Raw genomic sequence first — 16,132 nt, 5'->3', positions numbered from 1 at the left:
AAATCTAAAGTCTCCAAAGCGTATTAACTTTACCTTCTGTGACCGATGAATCCGATAGACGATTGAATATACTCAATGTGTGATTTATACCGCTTTTTAATTTTCTTATTCTATCTGCACAATATTACGGTTTATTTATTGAATCTCTATCCCTTATAGATCTATAAAAGTTATTCCTTGAAGAAATCGTATCGAGAGTCGTCTCCACGGTAGAGGAGATAATACTCTGTTATTTAAACGGAAGTTCTAGGTTCTAGTTACGGTCGAGTTTGAAATTTTTCACTCGCTATAAATTTTTCATATCACCTTATAGAGTTATCCGATTATGTGTATGAACAACAATAAATATAATCGACTCGTAATAAATAATTCGATATTTTACGTATGTAAAATTATCGAATTTAAAATTACGTAAAAGGTAAGTGAAATATAAAGAAACGGCTTACCTCAAAGAGGTAAATACGATAGGATAGATTTTTTTATATCTTAAATGTAGTTTTGTAAACGTAATTTTAGTTATATTTATAGCTCCTCTGACCGCTGCGGTGGAGCGGTAGCGTTTTGGCCTCTTACCCGGAGGTCCGGTGTTCAAATCCCGGTCGTTGTGCATTTTTTATACGCTGGAACATTTCAATTTTATACTCTAAAAGCCTAAGATCGACTTTTTGCTGTGAATTATTCGTAAAAAGAAAAACGATTACAAACGATTCAATTATCTGTAAAATTTTTAGCGTGTAGTTTGTTAAAAATTTTTTTTCTCCCGTCTGAAAATTATTTCACGCAAAAATTATCTCTTTATAATTGTATATTATTTTTCGAATAATATTAAAATTTTTGAAATTCGTGCGAATCCAGTTTTTCTATTTTCTTCACCCGTTTTTATCTATTAATTTTTTTTTCATTTTGATTTTTTTCGTAATTCGTATAATAAATGATGTTAAATTGATTTTTTAAGTATTATTTTAATTACCATTACACCTTTTTTTTTAACTGTAAACGCTTTTAAAAATTTGTGTAAACTAGAAAAAGGAAGTTAACAGATTTATTTTGACGTTTTAAATGTTTAGTTCTGATAGGGCGATAAGTAATATGTATTTTAGGTATATATGCTAAATGTTTTTAGTTTGTGCGCTTTAGATTTTCTGAAAAATGCACTTACTAGATCGCCGTGATATGAATCGCATGATTTTTGTTTAATTATTATTATTTATAAATTATTTTCTACAACCGAAGAAAAATTAAGAATAATATGGTCGTGGCTGAAAATTTTCCTATTATTTTATCTACGCAGACATCTACTTTAAATGTAATTCAGTCAGGGGAAGAATCTTTTTCTTCTTATAAAAATAATTTTGGTTCTTGTCATTTATTTTTATTTTTATTTTCTCGAAAATTGAGTTATAGTGTGTAATTTTTTTTTTATGTTTTAGGGGCATGATTGCTATGACCATTAGCCCCTTCCACATAAAAAAAAAACAAAAAAGTAGAAAAAGCATCTTTTTCTCCCCAAAAACAGAGCACAGATGACATAATCAAGGACTAGTCTTGTCAAAAAGAGCATCTAAAGATAGACTTGACAATGGTTATTGAAACCCCAAAAACACAACATAAGGGTGTAAAGGCCATTCTTATTTTAAAATACTACTAGCCATTTCTTACGAAATTTGGTCAAAACAAAACTACTCTGTGATGAAAATTAAACCGCACATTTAAAGAGTCTATTAAACACAATATGACAAGGGTGTAAAGGGCCCTTACCATTAAACATCACACAGAACACTTATAATAAAACATTAAGAAATACATATCAAAATTTTCATATTAATAAAAAAATTAAAAATACATTTTAATTATAAAATCGTTCATTGCGACATATGAGCTAACTCTTCTTCAATTCTATCGCCTTGGTTTCCCTTTCGGCCATCCTTTTTTATTTTTCTTCTTCATTTTCCTGAAGGCCTCGATGTCAAATTCTGCGGTATCTGATGCATTCGAGATCGATCCTTCAGTTCCTCTGGCGGAAATCGAGGAGGATCTCCTACTGCTGGCATCAGACGACACCGGCTCCTGTGGTGCGGTGAGTAGTACATCACAGTCCAAACTGGATGCACTTACCGATAAAATACGTGAGGCGTTCAAAGTCCTCGCCTTCTCTACTAAAGGCCTCCGTGATTTTGGGGGGACTTGATTCCTGTTTTTTGTAAATTTTCTTTTCTAGGATTTTCACCTCTACCTTATCACTTCCCTGTACGGGGATTCGGTGATTTGTACTTTTGGTTCAGGCTTCTTCTCTAGCCTGCATTCACTGTCCTTCGTCTTCAAAGGTTCATTCCTCAAAGAAGACAAACTCTTTTGCTTAATAGCTAGTGCCACCTTCTCTCGCTTTAAGGTATCCTCTCTTTTTGGACGATTCCTAAGTTTATTGTCGATGATACGTTCAACCGTACTTGCTAATACTGGAGCCAGTTTTGAAATCACATCCTTTGCATTGAAGGAAGCTGTAGGAGGTGACACAGCTTGTACATATGACATTGTCTTCTGCGATCTATCTTTTAAAATTTTCTTCACTTCAACGTAGCTCACCTTTTGAGCGGTCTTAATTTCTTGAATTGCTACCTCTTCTTTATATATTGGACAATTTCTTGATCTCGCTAAATGATTCCCCTGAAAATTGATGCACACAGGTGGATCCCTGCACGGGTCATCAGGATGGAGCGGTTCATCACAAACACAGATCTGTTTCCTAGTGCAAAGTGCCGCTTTGTGTTCATATCACTGACATCCAAAGCATCACAATGGTGTCGGGACGAGCGGACGGACGTCTAGCCTGTGAAAACCTGGCTTTATATAATCTGAGCACTTTATCGTGTTGAAAGTAAAAAGGGGCGACTCGGAGGGTTGTAATTCTCCACTACGCTGGGTGTTCAATCGACAGCAAGCTATAATTCCCTGATCACTGAGTTCATCAACGATCTCCTCTTCGGTGCAGTTCAGCAAATCCCTGCACACAACTACACCCTTTGACGTATTTAGGGTTCCATGTGGTGATATTTCTCTTCCTCCTCTTCGCCTGCGAAGACAGAGGCTCTCCAGAACGAGTGTTTTTACGTGGAATCTCTGTCACGGATGTTGTGGAAGTTGATAGAATCCATAGCTTATATTTTCGCCAGTCGACATGTCACAAGGTGCAGGCGGAGAGACGGTTGGGCGTGCCCCGGATCATAGATCCTGCCTGGGTTCCCCCAGTCGGCCGTCTCCCACAGATATAATGCGTGCCGGGGAATCACGTTCTGCTTAACCCACGATACCGACATCCTAGGGCTCGCACGTAGCAGTAAGTGCTCCGATACCTTTACCGATGGGACAATCCCTGCCAAGGGCCGAAGCGACTGACCCATACTGGACGACTCAAGACTTCGGGAGAGCAAGCTCACAGCAGCCTACCCTCAACCCGGCTCCACAATCGAGAAGAGGGATGGCACTCCTCTTCCACACTCCTCACAGTGTCGGTAAACAGGTCACAGTCATGCCTCCCCACCCCGCTCCTAACAGCAAAACCAAAAAGTACAACCGCAACCAGCTCGGACAGCTCGGGACCGCCAATCCTGTACTCTACAGGGAGCTCCTGAGGAAGACCATTTCTTCGTTGGCCGACATAGGTTCAGTTACTAAAATACTATGTCGTTGCCCGCCCCAGACGTGTGCGTAGTTGTTGTAGCACGGACGAGGAGTTGGAATTATCCGGGGCATTATTTACTACTAACTTTATCGTGATATATGGAATATCATCATATCCAGTTGGAGTATCACTGGAGCTTTGTAGAACATGATTGAATTCGACGAATGAAAACGGTCTGTTGTAAAAAACGTCGTTTTCCGTTACAAAGTTTAGTACTGCTTGTTCTCTTGAAATGCGAATGAAATTGATGTGATGATTTTCATTGCTTCTCACAGTTTCGAACCGATTAACCAACAATTCAACTACAGCTTTTTGATCGATTATGATGTTACCAGTTTGTTCAAGCACGTTTATTGAATGGATATCCAACCGACCAGCTACAGCCTTAACCTTCTTCCATGCTTGCATAGCAGGTGTTCTGCTATCGATGGAGGATACATGTGCCTCCCTGAATGCTTTTTTCGCAGATAATATGGTACGTCTGGCGTAGGAACTTTTATAAGATATTAAAAATATCCAGGGTAAGACGTTTCTTGAATAAATTGAAGGTCTTCTTTTTCTTGCAATCGCTATACTTATTTCGATGCTCCCCCACGGTACTGTGAGTTTCATCGAATTTGCGATGGTTTTAGGAATGTTTTTCTTCGATGATTTTAAAATTGCTCGCGCTGCTACAAAAAAGTAGCAACGCGAGCTTTACTTTCTATTTATCAATGTTTCCAGCAAGACTTGGCATAACTACGTTGTTTGTGTAGCCAGACCAATCGGCACGTTTAAAACACCATCGTCGAATAAAATTTGTTGTTTTTTGCCGTACATTTGCTTTAATTATAAGTGGAAAGTGGTAGCTTCCTTGAAGGTGTTTATCGATGTTCCAATCTAAAGACAGCGACAAAGCCGGACTCCAAAACGACAAATCTATAGCTGAAGTTTCAGCCTTTCGTATAGTGAAAAAGGTTCCTGTACCTTTGTTTAACAGGATTAGCTCGGTGTTTGATATAAATTCGTCGACGTTGTTCCCTCTATTTTCAAATCGTTGTGAACCCCAAAGTGAGTTATGCGCGTTGAAATCCGGTACTAAAATTATTGGTACAAGGGAGTTGGTCATATAAGTTTTGAAGAACATCGATGTTCCAGTTTCCGTCTGGCAGATAGATGCTGCAGACTGAGACATCAGTCGGGGATAGTAGATGTTTAGCAACAGCTTGTAACATAGTATTTAATTGTATTCGTCGAAAAGACAGATGTGAACGTACAAGATCAGGTTCAACATCTGCACGTATTACATTGTATCCACGTAAATTAAAATCATGTTCTGGCTTTAAGTGTGTTTCTTGAAGACACACGCATGTAAGATTGTACTTATTTATAAGAAGTTGAAGCTCAGACAAATGTGAGACACAATCGTTAATATTCCATTGCATTATATTTTCTATTTCTTTTATGGGCGTGGTTTACCTTTTGGCCATCCTTTTTTTCGTAACCGTGGTAAAAATTGGGTCAGTTTGTGACCCCACAGAGCTGCAGTGACTCTCCTGATCTGAGACTATAGCAATCTCACAGAGTTGCATCCTGCGTTAGACCAGGATTTGCTGGTTTCGGCAATACGGTCGAGGCTGCGTGTACTACAGGTGGCAACGGCGGGGGAGGTCCCATCATCGCGCCTAGCGTCGTTTCCATTTTCTCTAAAACCACTTGAACAGAGGTATCGCTCTTCTGCGCCGTCTGTTCTTTTGATGTTTGATTCTCTTGAGGGAGATCTTGAGGCCCCAAAGGATATTTGATTTTTTAAATACTCGTTGCTTCTTAATTATCAGCACTGGATTGCATTTCATCGTTGCGCTTAGTCTCAGTAAACCCCTGAATCGACATCTATGGTTTGTTTAAACTGGTGTTGAAATTTTACCGTTGTCTACTAGTTGGCGGCACTGGTTTAACTGTAGCGAATTTATTTTCTATATATTTGTGTAAAGCTGAAGTTAGAGCTGGTGTCAATTGCTTTATTAAGCTTTCATTTAGCTGTGGCGAAGATGTACCAAGACGCCAAGATTACCAAGACGCTTACCAGATATTAATGCGATTCCTCTATCCGAACTTGAGATATAAATTTTTATATAAAAATAACAAAATGGCGGACAGTGGTAGAACTAAGGAGAAATCGCCATTTTTCCTAAGGATACATTTTGTTTAATTTTACAAGAAGAATCCGAAAAAAGTATAGCCAGCCCACTATTTTAGAAACACTCTGTATATATACTCTTTTACATGTCAAATTCTTCCTGCTTTTATACAGCCATTTATGTAATTGTCTCTTATTTTCATTATTTTTAATTTTTCAAACAATTTTTTTTTTATTCTGTAAAGTGTCTTAATTTTGAAATCATTTGTTGAATATTCTGTATATAATCTCCTAAAAATACACATGTTATCTACGAATCTTATACAATTTATTTTCTTTGCTCTTACGCTAATTTCTGTAACCTCTTGCACAGTACTTATTATCAGTGGAAATTATTTTTGTAATTTCATAATTTACTTAGTGTTTAACGTACTTTGTTTGGGTCTTTTCTGTTATGCGCCCGCACTCTTTTTTATATATTATTTATCGATTGTTGTATATTTTTCCACATGCTCGCTGAATATGGAACCTACGACCATTCGTGCAGAAGACTAGCATTTTTTCAGACACTACGAGTTTACAGTAGCAGGAAAACCTTTTGCTCTAATAGTCGTGTCAGCCGTAATAACGCTTTTCAACAAAGGTTTTACAGGTACTATTACAGGTAACTAACGAAATATGACCTCAACTAACTTTCACTTACCATTTTGTAATTATACGATCCAAAATCGGGCTTGCCGTACGGAGAAAAGTAAATTATAAAATACTTCTAAAAACTATGCCACACACAAGTCAAACATTTAACATATTCTACACAATTAAATAACTAAAAGAATACTTAGAAAAACGGAACATTATTATGCAAGGACATTAATTTTTGTGTACAGAACAACGAGATATTAACATAGCGTACAAATTGACAATACCAGATCGCTATCTTATCTGTAAGCCGTACATGGCAACACAGGTAACAGTTTTACAAAATTATTTATCTACGAAATTATTTAATCGTTTAATATAGTGATTTAAACAATATTACATCCTAATTTAATATAAATCCGTGAGAAATAACAAAAAACAGGGTCCAGGGTGTATAACTGAGAAGACCCCCTGCATTTTTAATAATTTTTAAAATGTGAGCCGTTCAGGTTTTTTTTATATAAAATATGTACTTTGTGTTCAGATACCAGATGTTTTTAACTGATTTACTCAGTTTGAATGTAATTAATTTTATTTCGTTTTTTTTTTTTATTTATAAAATTTACTTCATGGTTTATAACCGTTATACTATTGCCAAATAAATGGGTGTAAGATTTTTTTATATTTGGCTATGTAGGTTTATTTTTTGTTCTTTTCATAATATTAAAGTAGAAATTTGTTGTCATATAAACTGATGATATTAATAATAAATATTAATTTTAAATAAGTATATATCTATTATTTATCATTTTCTTTTTATGAGATTGTGGAGGATTTAGGTCGGTGGAACAAATTCAATAACAATGACATAACATATATTTATGATTTTTTATAACAATTTGAGGCCTCTGCACGTTTCCAAATGTAGATATTTAGTAAAGAATTGTGACATTCTATTAATATTGTATTATATATAAATGTAAATTTTAATTTAACTTCTTTTTCACTGTTTGTAGTTTATTTAGGTTATATCCTGTGTTTATTCAATTGTGAAATTAGCGTTTTATAACACAAAATTAATTTTGTTACAATGTTTATTTTTATTATATAAATATTAAACTATATTGATCTCTGTTGGGGCGAATATAAAATATTCGTTTTAGATAAATATCACTGTGGAAGAAATACATAAAGTTATTATTACTGGCACGTATCTTTTTAAATACTTACAATGTTTATGCTTTCACGAGCATATTCCACTGTTCCAATAATACGAAAAATATTAAACGCATTATATAAAAGAAAAGAAAATAAAACGATAAGTATGTTAAAAAACATCAGATTTATTTATTTTTTTTTTAATTATACAGATTGGTTCACGAAGAATGTGACAAACTTTCAGAACATGTTCAGCTGGTGAAAATAAAAAATTCCCTTTCGGCACGCCGAAAGGCAGAGGTAGATTTCACCGGTGCTAAGTAGGGATAAAAAAGATTTCCACTTTAAAGTTAAGAAAAACTTCAAATTTACTCAATACGACAATGGCTGCATGTGAAAAAAAGTTTGACATATTTAGCATAGGACACACCCCATCTTCTTACAATTCCAGGAACATTTTGGTCATCCCTTGCCGTAAGAGTTAGTCATATCAAAACTTGTTTCAGAGAAACGTTTAGGTAATGTTTAAAGGACTAACGATAACTTTAAACCGATTCGATACTGTGCCTATTAAGGAAGGTATGATTTTTTTTGTTTTCAAAACCCCCTTTTTTCCACACTCTGAGCCAATGGATGGTGATATCAAAACACTTTACTTAGATAAGTTTTAGGTTCTTATCCAAAGAATAGTAGGAAATTTAAACAAATTCGATATTTTACTTAATAAGAAAGTTATAGCGATATTTTGTTTTTTCGAAAATCCCCCATTTCCACCCACATGGTCTGATTTCTTATGAAATCTACCTAAAAGAGAATTCATATAAATATAAGTGTCAGCTGGTGAAAGATTTCATGTTTTCTGCGCCTTCGGTAAAATTAACCGGTTTGTAATTTTTGGGATCTAAAGGGATCTTTAGATCCCTTTTTGGGATTTTTGGGATCTTTTAGAAGTAAATTCAGGGATTTTTTATAAAATCTGACCTGAAAAGTTGGAAAAAAATAGTTAGCAGAAGTGTATTTTTAGTAGTTTTCGAGAAATCTGGGGTAAAAGACAAAAGATCCCCATCGATTGGGGATTTACCTCAAACCCCAGTCCATGATTTGATTGGGATTGAGGTAAAGGCAAAAGATTGGTATTTAGTTATATTTTGTTATTAATGAAATTTGAAATTTTCATCTTTGAGTCTAGTCTCTGTGGTCTTTATTCATATCGTTTTGCAAAAGTTTTGTTTAAAACTTATACCTGTTTATATTTTAACAAAGTTATTTTCGCCAAACATAAATTAGTGTATTATTCAACCTCCAACGTGTATGTACATATATTTTATTTTGGGGGGAGGGTATGAGAAAGAATCTGCACCCGGCTATTGCGGTGGAGGCATGGAGTATCAAGAACTACTGTGAGATACCAAGGTTATGGGAGATCGCCACCCTGCTAGAAAACAGGAAGTCGAGTCGCTAAAATAACTCATTCCACACCGAAACAGAAAACCGGGTCGAAAAGGCAAGATTAAAACATCGCCGACGAAAAAAATAAAAATTATCGAAATTATTAATTTTTTTAAATTTTAAGGATATGAAAAACTAATTCGAAAAATTAAATAGACAAGCAGAAGAAGGTCCATCTCTAAGGATGAGTTGCAGTTATGTTTTCCAGCAATTCTTTAACGTACATTTAAAATATATACTTCTTAGATAAGTAATAAAATGTTTGCTCGATTGAAAAAATATATTCTCTTGAAATCATCTACTGCAGTAATAGTACTTCTCTCTGTCGGTGAAATAAATTGCATATTGTGAATAAAAGCGCAAAAGAAGTTCTTAAATTGCGTCCGAATACGTAGCTGTTCTTAATTTGGCGCAGGATTATTAATTTAATAATTAATAATCGAGAGAAATAATCCGTTAATTTCATTTAATAATTTATTTATTTTTATTAAATACTATTTCCTGTATTATTATGCCAAACAAGAAATTATTAAAATTAATAAATTAATAGCAGTTTTCATTATTTTTTCCATTATCATGATTATATATACTGAATATATATATAATATACACCCCTTCAGTACTTTCTAGGTTTCTATTAACATCTGAAAATTTAAAACAATATTTATATTAGTGTAATATATAAATGAATAAAATGTATGTATCTTTTAATTTATTATTTCATTCTGAAAATAATATTAATATTTATAAATCATATCTGTTGATAAATTTACTGTAATACAATATATTAGTTGTTGAAATCTCATTTAAAAAATATTTTTATTTATACTCTATTTTAATACTATCCTGATTAATTTCATCGATAAATAATAATTGGTTTTTTATGCTAATTATTTCACGCATACAATTATAAGCGTCCACGAGTGCATGCATTTGTAAATTATATCATCCTATACCATCTTTAGTGTAAATGAAATCGACCTTTATAGCTTGTTCATAATTTATAGTATTTTAAATTAGTTAAACCTTACTTGTAAAGAAACTTTATCTTATGAATCCGTGAAAATATTTAAAATGGATTTAATTGCGCTATTATAAATACAAACCGTTATTAATTAATAATCTAAATGTGGATACGATACGTTGATTGTTTTGTTCATTTTATTGCGTATTTTTAAACGTTTTTATTGCAAGCTGTGCTTATTAATTGCTCGATTAATTTAATGTTTTCTTACGAAATATTTTTGAAATTTCGATTGGAGTTTTTCGTCGTTTTATGGAAAATATTTAATTTAGTTATATTTAAATACATTTAACCCTCGAAATAGTTTTTAATATTTTTAATTTCAGTCAAAATCCACTTAATTTGATTTAATTACAATTTACCGGTAACAACCTTTTACAACAAATGGATATATGAAACTGGCGAAGATGTAAGAGAAAATTTAATTATAGCAGCTTCTGTCAATTACTTAACGTAATGTTTATTGCTTAAATGATTTTGATTATCATCGTGAATTAATTTAGTACTCTGTTCTCGTCCTATATAATTTAGAAACAGCATGTGTAATCACCGTGTATCACGTATCTATGACGTCATCTATTAATTAATTACGATCTCGGCTCTGAGATGTCTTGTTTTATTTTATTTATGTGTACGCTTCTTTATATTTTTATATATTATTACAAGTCATTCGTATAATTTCGTAATTAATTTTATTTTATAATTAGAAAGATGGATTACAAAAATAAAAGGTTCGATGACCTTTTTAAATTGTATAAATTATTATATATGTGTTAATAATGTTTGATAGTGTTTGTTTATTCTTTATCGTAGTATTAAATACAATGCGGTAATTAATCGGTGGTTAGAAACTCTCAGAAGTAGGGAACTGAATTTCTAATCGTAGGGTTGTAAGTTAGTATTACGCGACAAAGTCAGCTGTTAAACCGGTTTATATTAATGTGATGTCACTAGTACAAAATCTTGTAATGAAAATAGACTACATAATTTTTTGTCATATTTTTTATATGTATATTTCAGAAGTACCAAATATTGTTATTTACTACATGTAATCTTTATTTTTTATTATGAAAGAGCGGTCATCTACAGCTACGGTCATTACCCCGTTGGAAATCGATTGCATATGAAAACTGCCATGCCTGACAAGGATTCGAACCCGAAACCTCCGCGCTAAATGCCGAGACGGCTACCTACTCGGCCGCGGAGGTCGGTACGTGTAATTTAATTTATAATATTTGGAAATTTAGATATTTTATTGAAATATTTATTTCAAAATCTTTCTGTTACGTAAAACTGAACTATTAAAACAAATGTTTTTTTAACGTTTTTAATGTCATCGCGCAAGTTAAGATTCTTAATTAAACTAAATAATAATTTATATGTTACTACGGGATCAGATATATATCAACGTTAATAAATAATGATTTTATTTCTCGCATTATTATTTTTTTTATCTGCAATGTATAATAAAATATTTTAATCTATTAGTACAGTCGCAGTAAAAGCAACTGTACCGCTGTATAAAATATATGCTTCTATCGCGATGTGAACAGAACCGGTTCCTCTTCCTTGTACGGATAAACGGTTAGTTTTGTCTAGTAATAAATGTCGTGGATCAGCCAATAATTAAAAAATCAAAAGATAAGATGATTTTTCTTCTTTTATGTATAATAAAATGTTCTATTTTTATTCTCTGATGTTGAGAATATTTCCGATCGTGTCCATATGAACTAAAACCAAATCGATTGAAAAATAAATTTAATTTTCAAAAGATAAATTTTTACATGTTTCTAAAAATATTATAAAATAAAAAATAATAATTTTTTAATTAAGACAATATTATATAAAATGACGTAAAAATATTGTATTAAGTCGCAAGTTTTACAATTTCTTATCCAATTTTAGGTGATTTTTAACAGAACCGATAATGAGTTTTGTAATCTTTACATACTACTCTCTTTTTTTAATATGTATTTGATTTTATCGGTTATATAACTGTAGCTGTTACGCAATGTTTTATTATGACTATCTCGTCGAGGGAAAGTTATTTTTCTGCGATTAACTTTATTTTTACATATATAAGTAAGTTTAACATTGTGTAACACTTTTAGTATCCTCGGATAAATTTTTGTGGACTAAATCAGAAATATCTTAAATTTTAAACAACCTATTAAACAGAAGAAAGATTTCATAATGAGGTTTAAAATAATTTTTTATTTCATAAAAACTGTCAGAATATTTTTTGTTGTAAAATCTCTTAATATAATATTCTTAAAAAGGCTGTGAGGAAAAAACGGGGAAAAAAATTATATTCTTAAGATTAGAAATGTTAAATATGAAATATCATTTTGAAGATTTCACATATAAATTTTCATATATTTAAAATCACCTCGTTCTTAAAATAATGTTTGAACTGTAAAAAAACCCGCGATTTATTTGAATATCTATAAATTAATTACTAATTAACATAAACGCTGTGAAATTTAAAAAGCCGATGTAAAGTATTGTTGTATCGATTTAGATATACTTAGTATATTTCTTCCATATTTTTTTCTATATTCAATTTCTTGAAGAAATTAGAAAATAAAAAAATCAGTGATCTTAGTTTTAACACCCGTGTTAAAAGAATAAACAGAGATAATCCGAAAATAAAATTACGGCTCTGTCTTTACAACAACCAAGAAAACAATAATGAATTTTCTCAGGTATGTTAATTATCGAAAAATAGAAGATAACATTTTAATTTTACGTATCGGTTAAGTTATCCCAGAGTGCTGGAAATGGACTTCATGCTGTACAGCGACTTGAAAGTTGCTCCGTGTTGTGTAAATTAATGAAAGATTTTTTTTTTAAATTTAGTACAATAGTTTTAATATTTGGTATGATTTTTGTTTATATTGCTACAAAATGATAAAATTAGAATGATCTTTTATACCGCAAATTTGTTTATGTGTAACAATGTTTAAAAACAAATAAATTCATACCCGACGGCTATTATTCTAAATAATATTTTGTTTTTAAATCAGCCGTTTACCTTATTTCTTTGTAGAGTTATCTAATATTTTGAATATTATATTTTAAAATTTACAGTGTAAAGGTTTTATATATTTATTCTCCGAAAACGTTTATATTAAAAAATATTAAAATTATTTTTAGGGAAATTATAATAAATATATACATATGTAAATATATATATATTCTTACACAGAATATCATGTATTTTTAACAAATTTGAAAAAATATTTTTTTAAGTCTAAAATGTATACAGAGTTACAAATATTCCCGATAGCTTCTAGTTCAAATAAATCCAAAGGATCTAGATTGTCTGATAGAGTTTGGACTCATTTATAATTAAATCCGTTGATCTTATTGTGACGTTGGATATGTAAAGTTGCATTAAATCCTGACTTCGCTTGAATTATTTAGTTGTTAATAGTCTACAAAAAAAAAAAAATGATTGAAAATGAATATCGATAGGATATAAATTAATTAATTCCGATTTCTCCTCGATTTCATATATCAATCTTCCACTCGAAGTGGTAAACTTTACATTAACTCCATATAATTTAATTATAATTTGTTTGAAATTAAAACTATATTAAATTTGATTGTTTTAAATGAAACGTTTACAGACATAACTAATATTTTTCGTGGATAGTCACTTTTGATCTCTCATCTAATAGGCTTTGTTTTTTTTCTGTAAATCGTATATTTAAATGCTATTTAAAATTAGTATTTTAAATAGCAACTAAAGAAGTTATTTAATGGTTAAATGGACAGTGCCAGCTATTTAATAGAAAAATATCGTTTTATAACTACATTTTATTTATATGGAGATTTTTTTTTAATTTACGTACGTAAAAATGTGTAAATATATTATATAAATTAAAAATAATAAACCAAAAACTGCTACGTTTTGATTTAAGTATTGATATTTGTTCTTATTATTTTTTATTATTTTCTTTACATTAAACTACAATTAAGAGTGGGTTGTTTATGAATCAATGATGAAGACTCAGATATATTTAAAATTTTTCCTTTTTATTTAATTTTTATGAGAGTGGTTGTTTCGCCTACCTACGTATTCATACATATACACCTACTTTAGCAACGTTCTCTTTGAACAAACAATACAATATTGACTTTAAGTGCTTTATGCATGTGTTGTATTTTATATATATATATATATATATATATGTACTCATTACTTAATCGTTTTTAGTATCTTGAGCTTGGAAGTAAAGAAAAGAATATTTTATCTGTTCACTTTAAATTTAAAGATAAATGTCATTGGTATTAATTGATTCTGTGTCGCTCTGCATAGTGCGACCTATTAACATTTATTTAGTACAGTGAGATTTATTGTGTACATTGTGTGTTGCATGTTTATTAACCGTTTAATTGAATATTAGACAAGAAAATTGTTCTTTATAAAACGCATTCCTTAACTTCTGTTCTTGTATTTAAAGTTTTAAGTAACATAATTTTGGGGTAAAAATACAGCTGGACCGTATACTGATGTACAGTTCTTTATATTAAGATAAACTGCATATTTTTTAACAGATTTTCGAAGAAAAGTACGATATTACTTTCGGTCGTACGGTTTGATTTAGGGTAAAATTGGATTTCTCTTCGTTTGGAGGAGTACGAAAATACCATTCACTTAAAATGTAATCTCTTTATACCTTTAAAATTTGTGACTTGAAAATTCCAAAACTACTAGATTGGTTTCATTCAAATTTAGATGTGCTGTATCAGTGTATCCGAAGTTGTGCATGTGAGAATTTTGTAAAAAATTGATTGAGTCGTTCTTGAGTTACGCTAAGTTGTTCTAAAAGTTTTGAAACTTTTGTGACTCGGAAATCTCCAAAACTACTGGATTAATTTTATTGAAATTTAAATATGCTGTATATTATAGCCGATATCTGTTTTAAAATGGGCATATTTGGACTTTTTCTATAGGATCGCTAATCTTTGCTCTAATGTCTCCGTACATCATCACAAATAATTATTTCGTTATGCACCAGCTGCAAAAGTGTGCTAAAATTTTTATTAAACAAAATGTAAAAAAATCGTGAAAATATCCATTTTTTTCTCCTATTTCCCTAGATAACTCGATAACTGTTCACTTTAGAGAAAAGACTTAACTTCCTTTACAGTCAACATAACCTCAAATATTTGAGGTTATCTTGACTGTGTATCAGTGTATTTTTCATTCGCGCTTATGCAGCAAGAGACAGCAGTGAGAGAGTTTAAAATTGATGTTTATGTGAAAGGTCTACTCGTTATTTATAATTATTTCAGAAGATTATGATTGTAATAGATTAATTTTCTTATAAACAGAAGATATATTGTAATATTTAACAAAAAAAAAAAAAAATATGTTTGGACTGAACTGGATGGGTCACAATGTGTCACGAGTATAAAACATTTTGGTTTTCCGATTTTCTCAAAACCTCTTCTTTGCTTACTTTCTCGTTACCGATATTTTCAACATTCTTTGGTAGCACCGTAACTAAAAAGATTCTAGCCTCCTTCTTTCCGTCTTCCGAAGTGTTCAAGACTTACCCCTTACATAAAATCTCAAAAATTTCAGTATGACCTCATTTCACCGGAGGAACTGAAATACAGGCGAAATGTTTCGCTAGCCGTAACTCAATAACAAAGTGTTTTCAGACATACGTTTGTACGAACGTTTTACCATATTTCAAGCTCTAGAATGATTTCCAAATTATTTCCCTTTCCTTTTTAATCACTCTGTATATTAAAAATGTGATATACACTAAATGGAGAAGAAGAAAAGAAAAAATTAATCGATTTACTACGTTTATTCCATAATTTAAATCATACAATGTTATGTTTTATTTAAATTGCTCCATTGACTAAAAGGTACCTAAAAGAAATGTGAGGTTTTTCACATAATCGCATACTTCTTTTTCATCTATATTGTTTCTCTAGTGAAAAACACTTCTCATTGAAAAAAAACGGGTGGAGGGGGTAACTCTCTCATTAATAAGTTACCTGTTTTTCCGTCCTTCCTACAAGTAATAGGTGGTAGCAAATA

The 16,132-nt window shown here is 31.4% G+C and overlaps 1 protein-coding gene across 13 annotated transcripts in view; it reads left to right on the top strand.

Moving 5' to 3' along the window:
* Positions 1-16,132, top strand: part of LOC142324190 (uncharacterized) — a 444,097-nt gene that overhangs the window by 69,472 nt on the left and 358,493 nt on the right. The window lies entirely within an intron of this gene.

This window comes from Lycorma delicatula, chromosome 4 (genome assembly GCF_047948215.1).
Source record: "Lycorma delicatula isolate Av1 chromosome 4, ASM4794821v1, whole genome shotgun sequence".
Lineage (NCBI taxonomy): Eukaryota > Metazoa > Arthropoda > Insecta > Hemiptera > Fulgoridae > Lycorma > Lycorma delicatula.
The sequence above is the reverse complement of the archived record's forward strand: the minus strand, read 5'-3'. Positions and strand labels throughout refer to the sequence as shown.